The following is an 11,188-nucleotide window of genomic DNA, read 5'->3' as shown; positions in this document are numbered from 1 at the left end:
CCTTGTAAATGAGAATATGCAGGGTGTCAAGTGCATGTAAGCTTTGAGACGAGGCTTGCATATATACTGAACAACATCACCGTAGTCCAGAACAGACATAAAAGTGGCAGCAACCAGTCTCTTTTTTGAGTTAAAAGAAAGGCAGGATTTGATCCTAAAATAAAAACCCAGTTTCAGTTTCAATCTTTTTACCAGCTGCTGAATATGATTTGCGAAAGAGAGGGATTCATCAATTAATATACCAAGATATCTGTAATTGGAAACACGCTCAATCTTCAAACCCTGAGAAGAGAGGATTGAGGGCAGATTTTGTGGTTTTGATTTTATATTAGAGAACAGCATGACTTTAGTTTTGTGAGCATTTAAAACAAGTTTTAAATCACACAAATGTTCTTGAACCATGTTAAAAGCAAGTTGTAACTGGGAGAGGGCCCCTTCTGGGGTGGGTGCTGAACTGTAGAGTACAGTATCATCAGCATAAAAGTGAGATTTCACATTTGACACATTTAGATCAATGTCATTGATGTACAAAATGAATAGGACTGGCCCCAGGACTGACCCCTGGGGTACACCTTTACTTACAATGAGAGAGCTAGAGGTGCAGCCCTCTGCAGCTGGAGGAGACTGGTTAGGTCAGAAAATTACAGCACTTTACTGTAAACAGCCTTTAAAACCAGGAAAAGACAACACTATTATAATATCCAAAGTTTAAGAGTCATTCATTCATTTTTTTGTAACCACTTATCCTGTTAGGGGTCGCGGGAGCTGGAGCCTATCCCAGCTGACATCGGGTGAGAGGCAGGGTTCACCCTGGACAGGTCGCCAGACTATCACAGGGCTGACACATAGAGACAGACAACCATTCACACTCACATTCACACCTACGGACAATTTAGAGTCACCAATTAACCTGCATGTCTTTGGACTGTGGGAGGAAGCTGGAGCACCTGGAGGAAACCCACGCTGACACAGGGAGAACATGCAAACTCCAAAGCAGGGTTCAAAGCAGGAACCATCTTGCTATGAGGCAACAATGCAAACCACTGCATCACTGTCCACCACTATCGATATATCACCCCGGTGCCAGATTTCAACAACTTTCCAAAACACTGCTGTGCAAAGGTGCTCCTGACACAGTTCAGCACATAACAGCAGGAAGTAAGGTGCAGCAGGGAACAGCGTACATGGGACGCCAGGACTAAGTGTCTGGTATAGTGTACAGGAACATCTGCACTGAGTATGTTCTGGAAGTCCCAAGGTCACAATGGAAGACACCTCCCAAGGTGGTTGAGAATGACCGAACTGAGATCCTGTGGGACTTCCAGATCCAGACAAACTGGTGATGGTTAACCAATGGGACATCGTGTTGATCAACAAAGATGGAGGTGATAGATGTCGCAATCCCGAGCGATAGTAACATCAGGAAGAAGGAGCACAGGAAGCTGGAAATATAGCAATGACTGAAAGAGGAGCTAGAGAAGATGTGGGGAGTAAAGGCAACAGTGGTGTCAGTGGTAATTGGAGCACTAAGAGCTGTGACACCCAAAGGACCCGAGCTTGAGGAAGACACACCATCACCCCTCATGGGAAGGAGGAGTTGAGAGGGGGATTTTTTATTTATGTATGTATATATGTATATAAGCTGAAAGCATTTTAACCAGAAGTATCAGCTGTGACAGTTTCCTCAGACTAAACAAAGGTGAAAGCGACGCTGTTGCTTCATTTCTTCTTCAGCCTTCCACAGCAGGGAGACTCAGCAGCATCACTGCTTATCCAAATGTATTATTATCCCGTAAAGAACAGAGGAGCAGGATCAAACCAGGATTACACGGCATTTACATGATAACTCCCAAATCATACGGAAAACCAACCGAACCCCAAAATAATGAAATAGCTGGCAGTTATTTACTCCTACCCCTGGTGTGAGATTAATTTTGAGTCATGGTGGAAATAAAATATGAAGTCCTGAACACAACACGGCGTGACATCAGTAACAACATAATTGTTTCTCAGTCCCCGTGTCGCCCATTGTTACTTTTAAAGGCTTAATGAGTTTGTCACAGTGTGGAAATAAAATCAGAATTGCTCATTTTTTAATTTAGCAAGTGGACATATGGTTTCTGAACCACTGAAATAATGATCGGGTTAATAAAATGTTTAAAAAAGTTATGCAGACGACAGGTAGAATATTTCTCTCTGATGTAACGGTGTGCTTTCACCCTGAAGCAATGTATGCAGGTGATACAGGAGCAGACTTTATCTGTGATAAATGTAGAAATATAGAAAGTTAAGTGGGAAAACTTAAGAGTCAAGAGGAAAATATCTTTTCACCGACTACATTAATTCAGGTATTTATGGTATGATGGTTTCATAACAGCCTGTGGTGAAGAATAACTATCCTTGAAATAAGACTTTAATCTTCCACAGCTCACAGCGACTATATTATGAAAGCAGGGTTCTAACAGAATCACAGATAATAACCTGTGGCTCTCGCTTTAAAAAGTGCCGTGGGTTATAACTCACGAAATATGCTTGAGTTGAGCTTTCATGTTCATCACACCTGAAAAGAGGTACAGCTTTCTACACCATATCTGGGCCTATAGAGTAAAAATCCCAAAGCATAACACCATCGATCAAAAGAGACAGCCTTTCTTCAGAGCTGCAAACAATACTCCCTGCTGTCACACATAATTCTGATGTGTCGAATTGTTTGGTAAAAACATTTATCACTGGCTGCACCCTGTGATTATCTAGAAAGCTCTGCCGTTCAGTGTCATTAATTCAAGTCATCACAGCTGGAACCCAATCACACAGTCACTCAGGAAACACTGTTGACACACCAATCAGAGCCCAGAGAGATAAAAGCACCATGGGTCAGGTCACCTCAGCGTTCACACGGGCATAGAAAAGCTGTAGACGTCACGATCTCAAGTTATGCAATTTGTAAAACTCATTAAAAGTTCTGGAAAAATCATGAACCACAAATGGACTCAAGATAATCACAAAAAAATGCCAAACAACCCTAAAGACATGCAAATGACCACAAAGAGATTGTAGAGATGAAAAATAGCCAAAAAGAGAAATCCAAAATGATCACAAAAAGATAAAAAATGACCAAAAAGAAGTGCACAAGGAGATGCAAAGAGATGACAAACTACCACAAAGAGATGCAAAATGGCCACAGAGACATGCAAAATGACCACAAAGACATCATAAATGACCACAAAGAAATACAAAATGACCACAAAGACATCATAAATGACCACAAAGAAATACAAAATGACCACAAAGAGATGCAAAACGACCACAAAGAGATGCAAAATAACCATTAAGAGATGCAAAACCACCACAAAAAGAAGCAAAATGACCACAAAGAAACCATAAATGAACACAAAAGAGATGCAAAATGACCATTAAGAGATGCAAAATGACCACAAAGAGATGCAAGGCAACCACAAAGAGATGCAAAATGACCATTAAGAGATGCAAAATGACCACAAAGAGATGCAAAATGACCATTAAGAGATGCAAAATGACCACAAAGAGATGCAAGGCAACCACAAAGAGATGCAAAATGACCATTAAGAGATGTAAAATGACCACAAAGAGATGCAAAATGACCATTAAGAGATGTAAAATGACCACAAAGAGATGCAAAGCGACCACAAAGAGATGCAAAATGACCACAAAGAGATGCAAAATGACCACAAAGAGATGCAAAGCGACCACAAAGAGATGCAAAATGACCACACAGAGACTATAAATGACAACAAAGAGATGCAAAATGAACATTAAGAGATGCAAAATGACCACAAAGAGATGCAAAGCGACCACAAAGAGATGCAAAATGACCACAAAGAGACTATAAATGACAACAAAGAGATGCAAAATGACCATTAAGATGCAAAACGACCACAAAGAGATGCAAAATGAGCATTAAGAGATGCAAAATGACCACAAAGAGATGCAAAGCGACCACAAAGAGATGCAAAATGACCACAAAGAGATGCAAAATGACCATTAAGAGATGCAAAGCGACCACAAAGAGATGCAAAATGACCACAAAGAGATGCAAAGCGACCACAAAGAGATGCAAAATGACCACAAAGAGACTATAAATGACAACAAAGAGATGCAAAATGAGCATTAAGAGATGCAAAATGACCACAAAGAGATGCAAAGCGACCACAAAGAGATGCAAAATGACCACAAAGAGACTATAAATGACAACAAAGAGATGCAAAATGACCATTAAGATGCAAAACGACCACAAAGAGATGCAAAATGAGCATTAAGAGATGCAAAATGACCACAAAGAGATGCAAAGCGACCACAAAGAGATGCAAAATGACCACAAAGAGATGCAAAGCGACCACAAAGAGATGCAAAATGACCACAAAGAGATGCAAAATGACCATTAAGAGATGCAAAGCGACCACAAAGAGATGCAAAATGACCACAAAGAGATGCAAAATGACCATTAAGAGATGCAATGCGACCACAAAGAGATGCAAAATGACCACAAAGAGATGCAAAATGATCAAAAAGAAGTGCAAAACGACCACAGTAGACTCAAAATAACCACAAAGAAAAGCACACATAAACACACAAACTCCTTTAAAAAACCAAAAACAATAAATCTCTCATTTTATTCTGTGATGTTTGGATGCCTGCAGAGCTTCCATGGTAAACCAGATGTTAGACGATTACTTAGACACTCTTATGTGAAACACAAGCAGGTGTCCACCCTCCCTTTGATTTTGACAATGATGACATCGTTACGTGATGGTGACAACAGCAGTAATGACCCCAGCATATCAGAACACCACCAGCCATCACGCCGATCTCTGCATGAGCAACACAGCAATTACCCTCGCCATAATGAGTCTGGTCCAAGAGGCAGGGACCAATCTCCAGTCCCCTCATACACCAACATTATTGTCACATCACACAGAACATATTCATAGCAGAGACGTGTGTGTCTGTGGAGCCATTTGGAAACTGCTGTCACACTGTATTATTATGTCTAGAAAATGAGTGGATGTTAAAAAGCTGAGGAAATGATGAACTCCAATCAGATCGCCATCAGATGGACTATCAATATAAACAACAACTTTAACACTATTTTTTTCAAAGCAGGATTGTTGTGCTCTCATTGTGTGTAATAAATAACTATATGCATGAATAAACAAGTGTAAATGAGTCATCTGATATTTTGGGACAGCTAGGACACAGCAGAATAGGTAGAAATCTGGAAAAGGCACAAAAAAAAGGCAGATTTTAAAAATACTCCTTCCTCCTCCTCTCTGTCCTAAGCCCCTCCCACCAAAGACCACGGGTGTTTGCACACACTTCATACAGTAACCCAGTGTTCCCCATACATCGATTTATTTAATTTTATTTCATTGCAGCTGATTCACTCAGCCCCTTCTGCTTTACTTCGCTTGTTTATCAGAAATTCTGACCAAGACAAGTTGCCACTATCACACATGGTCTCCAGCCTCAGATTCTCAGTCCTCTTCTGGGAATTTGCTCAGGAAGCTAAAACCCTCTCCAGTGGTGATGTTGGTTTTATTTTTCTATTTCAGACTCTTGATCACACTTTGTTGCTTTGCAGCAAAATGAACAATGTGTGCCAATGCTGGAATAGCAACATCCTCTGCAGGATTCTCCGCCACTGAATCAGACTTTTACCAAATGGACTTATACGCACATCTGCATTTGTAGAACAGACAATAGGAATGCCCTCTCTCTGAAATGAACTTTGATTGGTCAAAGTCTCCTGTAACGGGTTAGATTTTGTAACGCCAGCAAACAGAGCCAAAAAGAGGTGGAGAAGTCTCGTGTCCTCTCAGGGTGCTTCCACACCTGCCCTGTTTGGTTTGGTTCAGTCGAACTCAAGCTCTAAGTGCGGTTCGTTTGGGCAGGTGTGAACACAGCAATCACACTCCGGTGTGCACCAAAACAACCAGACCGAGACCTTCTTGAAGAGGTGGTCTCAGTCCGGTTCCAAAGGAACTCTGGTGCGGTTGGTTTGTGGTGAGAAGGTGTTGCGACCTGGATGTGAAGCAACTGCAGTCACATGACACATTGTTTGGGTTAAACATGAGCATGTTACAGTCCTGGAGGATTATTAATGTGCACCTCCTCCTGTACTGCCTTAATATGCACATTCAGCACATCCAATGCATCAAAACATTGTTTTCTAGTTGGAGCCGGCAGCTGCTTTCATGACCATCATGAGACAAAATGAACATGACAGCAAATAGTCCACTGTGTGCAGTCCATTGTGACTAAAATCACATTTACTGCAAGACTTCCTGAAAATTATGATTCTGTGCACGTTACCAGTCACCCACATCCAGGCTGAGTAATAATAATATATAGGTATCCTCCATTTCCCTGAAAGCTTAGACTGACACGAGGAGCAATTTTGAGAAAAACAGAATTCCTTCAATTACGAGAAAAGCACACTGCACTGACATCAGACATCAGACGGTCTGACAGTCATTTGAATTCTCTGTCCACTCATCCATCCATCATGGTCAGATAAAATAAGACATTACAGTGCGGAGGATAAAAGGAAAGGCAGCAAACAAGGCTGCAGTCCTCAGATAGGTGCTTCCAGGAATTAAGACGAGTGACACATACTTTGAAGTCAAATTTCGCACAGCTGAGTCAAAGTGTGGCCTGCGCCACTTTGAAGTTCACATGTCCAGCGTCCCACCAGAATACATTCAAATAAACAGCACCCTCCTGCATGTTGGGGCGACTGGCGGGAAGCTGTTCAACATGACCATGTATAAAGCGCCAATCACTGCACGCAAGAGTTAGACACTGCAGCTTGGCGCTGTCAGACCATGCAACTACCACTTCCTGTGTTCGCTATGTGGCGCTAGAGAACAAGCGCTAAACATGCATTATGTTACTGCATGTGAGGTGTGGACCAGACAATGTAAAATTCTTGTTATTGAAGTCAATGGGTTTTTACGTAGTTAGATGCCTGATGCCCTACTCATGAATTTTGCAGCCTCTTACATGTCTTAAAAAAGACTAACAAGTGGCTAAATGAGACTAAGCATCTTTTGTCCCAAAACGCAGGCTGTCAGCCTTGTTTAATGGTGGCGATGTTGAAGTCAGTGGTTGCCACTGTGGTGGTGGTTCATTTATAGCCAGGATTAGTGGTTTACTTCTGATTATAACGTCACTCAAGCTCCAAATCATCAAAGTGGTGTTCATCTGTGAAGATTATCTTGAAAGGATCATTAACATTTGTTTGCCAGTGAGCTAATTTTCTGCCATAATTCAGATCCCAAATGAAAATCCCATGGTACCTTTCCGTTTGTTGCGAGGGAACCAGTGAAAATCTATGCTGACCTTCAGGCAGCCTCTATACTGTCAAAGACTAACAAGTGGCTAAATGAGACTACAGAACATCTTTACGTCTAAAACGACTTCACAGCCTTGTTTTGGTGGCGATGTTGAAGTCATGCCACTGTGGTGTGGTTCATTTATAGCCTAGCATTAGCTTTTTACTTCTGGTAACGTCACTCAAGCTCCAAATCATCAAAGTGGTGTTCATCTGTGAAGATTATCTTGAAAGGATCATTAACATTTGTTTGCCAGTGAGCTAATTTTCTGCCATAATTCAGATCCCAAATGAAAAATCCCATTGGCTTTTTTGTTGCGAGGGAACCAGGGTGACGGTAACTTCCATGCTGACCTTCAGAAAATGTCATCCCTGCAGCCCTCTATACTGGCATGTAGACATCATGAGTCAGGACTCTTATCGAGCATGGAAGATTTGGGGCAGGCTGGGGTCCATGTCATTGGTTCGACAGCCCATTGGTTCGACAGCCCATTGGTTCGACTGTCCACAGTGCTGAACAGCTTGCGGCGGGCGTATGGTGCGCCGTGACCGGCTTGAGGCGGAGCAGGCTCACAGCTTATGTGTTTGTCACTTTCTTTTTCATTTTAACCCACACCATGATCTTTTCCTGACCCTAACCAAGTGGTTTTTGTGCCTAAACCTAACCAGACCTTAACCACAGGGCATCATGATGACGGACTTCGGAACAATGAGTTTAATATGGTCGGAACAATGGGATGTTGAACCAATGGGCAGTTCCCGCAGGTTGGACAATGCACACTCAAGTTACAAAGCATTCCTGCTTCATGAAATTAGCAAAATGGCCGCCACACCACATGGCAAAGTTCTTCAAAGTTGTTCATACTGCACGGACCAAATCTGAATTCGAGTGGGTTGAATATCTTGGAGGAGTTTGTTTACATATAGCCCCTGGAAATAGTGAACAATGGCCTTTATTACCTTAAAAATTAACCGGTTAGTTCCCGGGGTGGGTGGCTATTGAAAGCAAAATTAACTGAAGACTGAAACTGACATGTCTAATCTTCACTGTCACTGAGCTATTTTGTCTCATAAAATATCAAATTATCCACCAGTTCTGATGTGTGTGCCAAGTTTTGTGTGTTTCCAAGCACCTTTAGCTTCTCAGAAATGCACCGAAAGACTGCAAATAAAAATCATTAATAATAATCACAGGGATTTCAATCAGGCCTCCGCCACCGCCTGCGGTCAGTGCCCAGGGCCTTAATTAATATTTCATCAACAAACTAGATACTGACGGCTTTCTGACATCAAAAGGAAGCATCAACCAGTCTTAATGTGGGGATTAATATCTCTCTCAACACACCTTTTCCCTCTTCCATTATTCTGAAAGGTACTCAGGAAATGTCACGCAGGAGATTGGTTTTTAGTCTATGTTTAATGAGCAGCTCTTTCCCACCGTCCTGCTGCAGAAGTGTGACTGAGATCATTAAGGACATAACCTCTCATAACTCGCCAAACTAATATTGGGCCATGTTGGGAAAACATTGGACGTCATGTTGTTTGCGTGTTTGTGTGGTTGACATGTTCTTGTAAATGCAGTAACTGGAAAACGCTTCATAACAGTAACATGTTGCCCACACAGCAGGTCGTCTCTGCACTGTAGATTAGATGTGGAGCAGGTAGCTGCATACATCTGCATATTAAAAGACCTTATTATGAAACACTGTCTATGTTTGTTCGTGTTAAAATAAGAAACTACGTAAATAAAAGGTGCGTACTGAACTCCTGATTGGAGTTTCAATCGGTAATGTAATAACTTACGTCAAGTCTTATTAAACAACAAACTGAAACTCTTAATAGTTTATTAAGGATATTAACGGTTTGGCAGAGGAACACTGAACACATAGTTCGATACATTCTGCACCAAGCTGATCTCACAGAAATACGTGAAATGACCATGACCTCTTAACACCACATTCCGTGGTGGCAGCACGTAATGGGATGAAATTACGTGCCGGTACCACAGAAACAATGCCAATGTAAAGTCAATTAGGATCCATTGTGAGATCAGGTTGTTCTGCACAGCACCTGCTGATTATCTGCAGCATATCATTTACATTAAGTGTCAGTAACAACCTGCAGATCATTATATAGCACCTGCTTTGTGAAGATAAATGGGGAAATTGAAGCAGTTGAAATAATGACAGAATAGTAGTGGCGTCCCCAGAAATGTTTCATATGGGTGGTCAGATGGGTCGACTGAAAAACCTTGGGGTGGAACACAGAAACCAAAAGCCATACCTGAATTTCAGGCATTCTATAATGTTGTTGTACAGACCAGTTGAAAACTAAGTCAGTATGATTTACAAACTCTAATGTTACAGTTAATGATACTAATAATCTGATGTGCATAGACTAATACAAATGCATTTAACATTATGAGCTCCTGTTTTTATGAATCTATACAGCAATTCGTTGTTCTTTATACAGGCTGGTTGTCCTTTCCCTTTAAAAGACAAATATACACCTTTAATTTGAGGGAACTGTGAGGAACAAACATCTACTGGGAACAAGCCTTCTCAAGTTTATAGGGGAGACTCGTTGGTACCCATAGAACCCATTTTTAGGGTCTGGGCAGCTAAGCTGCCAGGACACTATTGTAATCCCAAGTTCTTCTTTCTTCTTTCTTCTTCCGAGGAAATCATACTTCCCATGGGTGAAAACTCACCAAACTTTGCACAAAGGTCCAGTCTCATGCCAGATATCCTCAGCTGTAAACTCAAGCCAATAGTCCTGATGGTGGCGCTACAGCAAGCGTCTAAAGTTCAAAACTTTGAAAATCCATAACAAATCAACCATATGTGCTACAACTTCACAACTTTCATCAAACTGTAGCCCCAATACTGAAGAAACTTTGGTACATTTAAACCTATTAAAAATTATGAAGTTCATCACTCTGTTTTTTTCAAAAACTGTAAAACTTCTTAAACCTATCTCCTCCCACAGTTTTTGCTCAATTGACACCAGACTTGCTACAGAGCATCTTCAGACTGTCCTACACAAACTACGTTTCTCAGATTTTTGATTTATCAAAAATTGAGCCTACAGTGCATCAAAATGTTTGACTGTAAACGGTACTGTAAACATATATGTCACAGGAAGAAAAGTCGGACAATATTGTGGTTTTAAATCTCTTTATTTGACTAGTTCTTTTGTGTGTCTCGCCTCTCCTCTAGACTGCACTTGGCCAACCTCTGGTTTGGACTCAGGAACTGCCAAACCAGACCCCGTCCATTTGGATTCCTTTTATAGTCAAGTTCCTGGGGGAATGTGCCAAGTGTAGTATGGATGAGGGAGAGTTTTGGGGAGATATTTGTGCAAGTGTTGATTTTGAGCAGTTTAAGAACATTTTTACTCTTTTGGAGTGTGTAGCAATGTTTTTCACTGTTGGCTTATAAAAGTAGTCTGAAGAGTATGAATTAATCACTGCTGATTGTTGATTGATTTATTAATTGTATTTCCCATGTGTAGGAGGAGCTACTGTCTATATATGCAGGAGTTGGAAGCGTCTCTCAAGTCTCTGAGATCTGTCTAGCAAGCCGGCCCCAGCGGCTATTACTGCCAGGGGCCCAAACTCAAAGGGGGCATAGCCCGGTGCAGAGTTGATTTTTGTTTTAGTTTTTCTTCAGTTTTGGCCAGCTGATCTGCACATGTAGCTGCACCTAACCCACGTCTGGAAAAGAAAAGGGAAATAAAAAAAAATTGGACTGTTGAACAGTTTAAAGTCCTCTTCCTTTTGCCTTCACCGCTCGACCAACCTTACAATATACATGCAAA

This window comes from Epinephelus fuscoguttatus, linkage group LG19 (assembly GCF_011397635.1).
Source record: "Epinephelus fuscoguttatus linkage group LG19, E.fuscoguttatus.final_Chr_v1".
In the NCBI taxonomy this organism is placed as follows: domain Eukaryota; kingdom Metazoa; phylum Chordata; class Actinopteri; order Perciformes; family Serranidae; genus Epinephelus; species Epinephelus fuscoguttatus.
The sequence above is the reverse complement of the archived record's forward strand: the minus strand, read 5'-3'. Positions refer to the sequence as shown.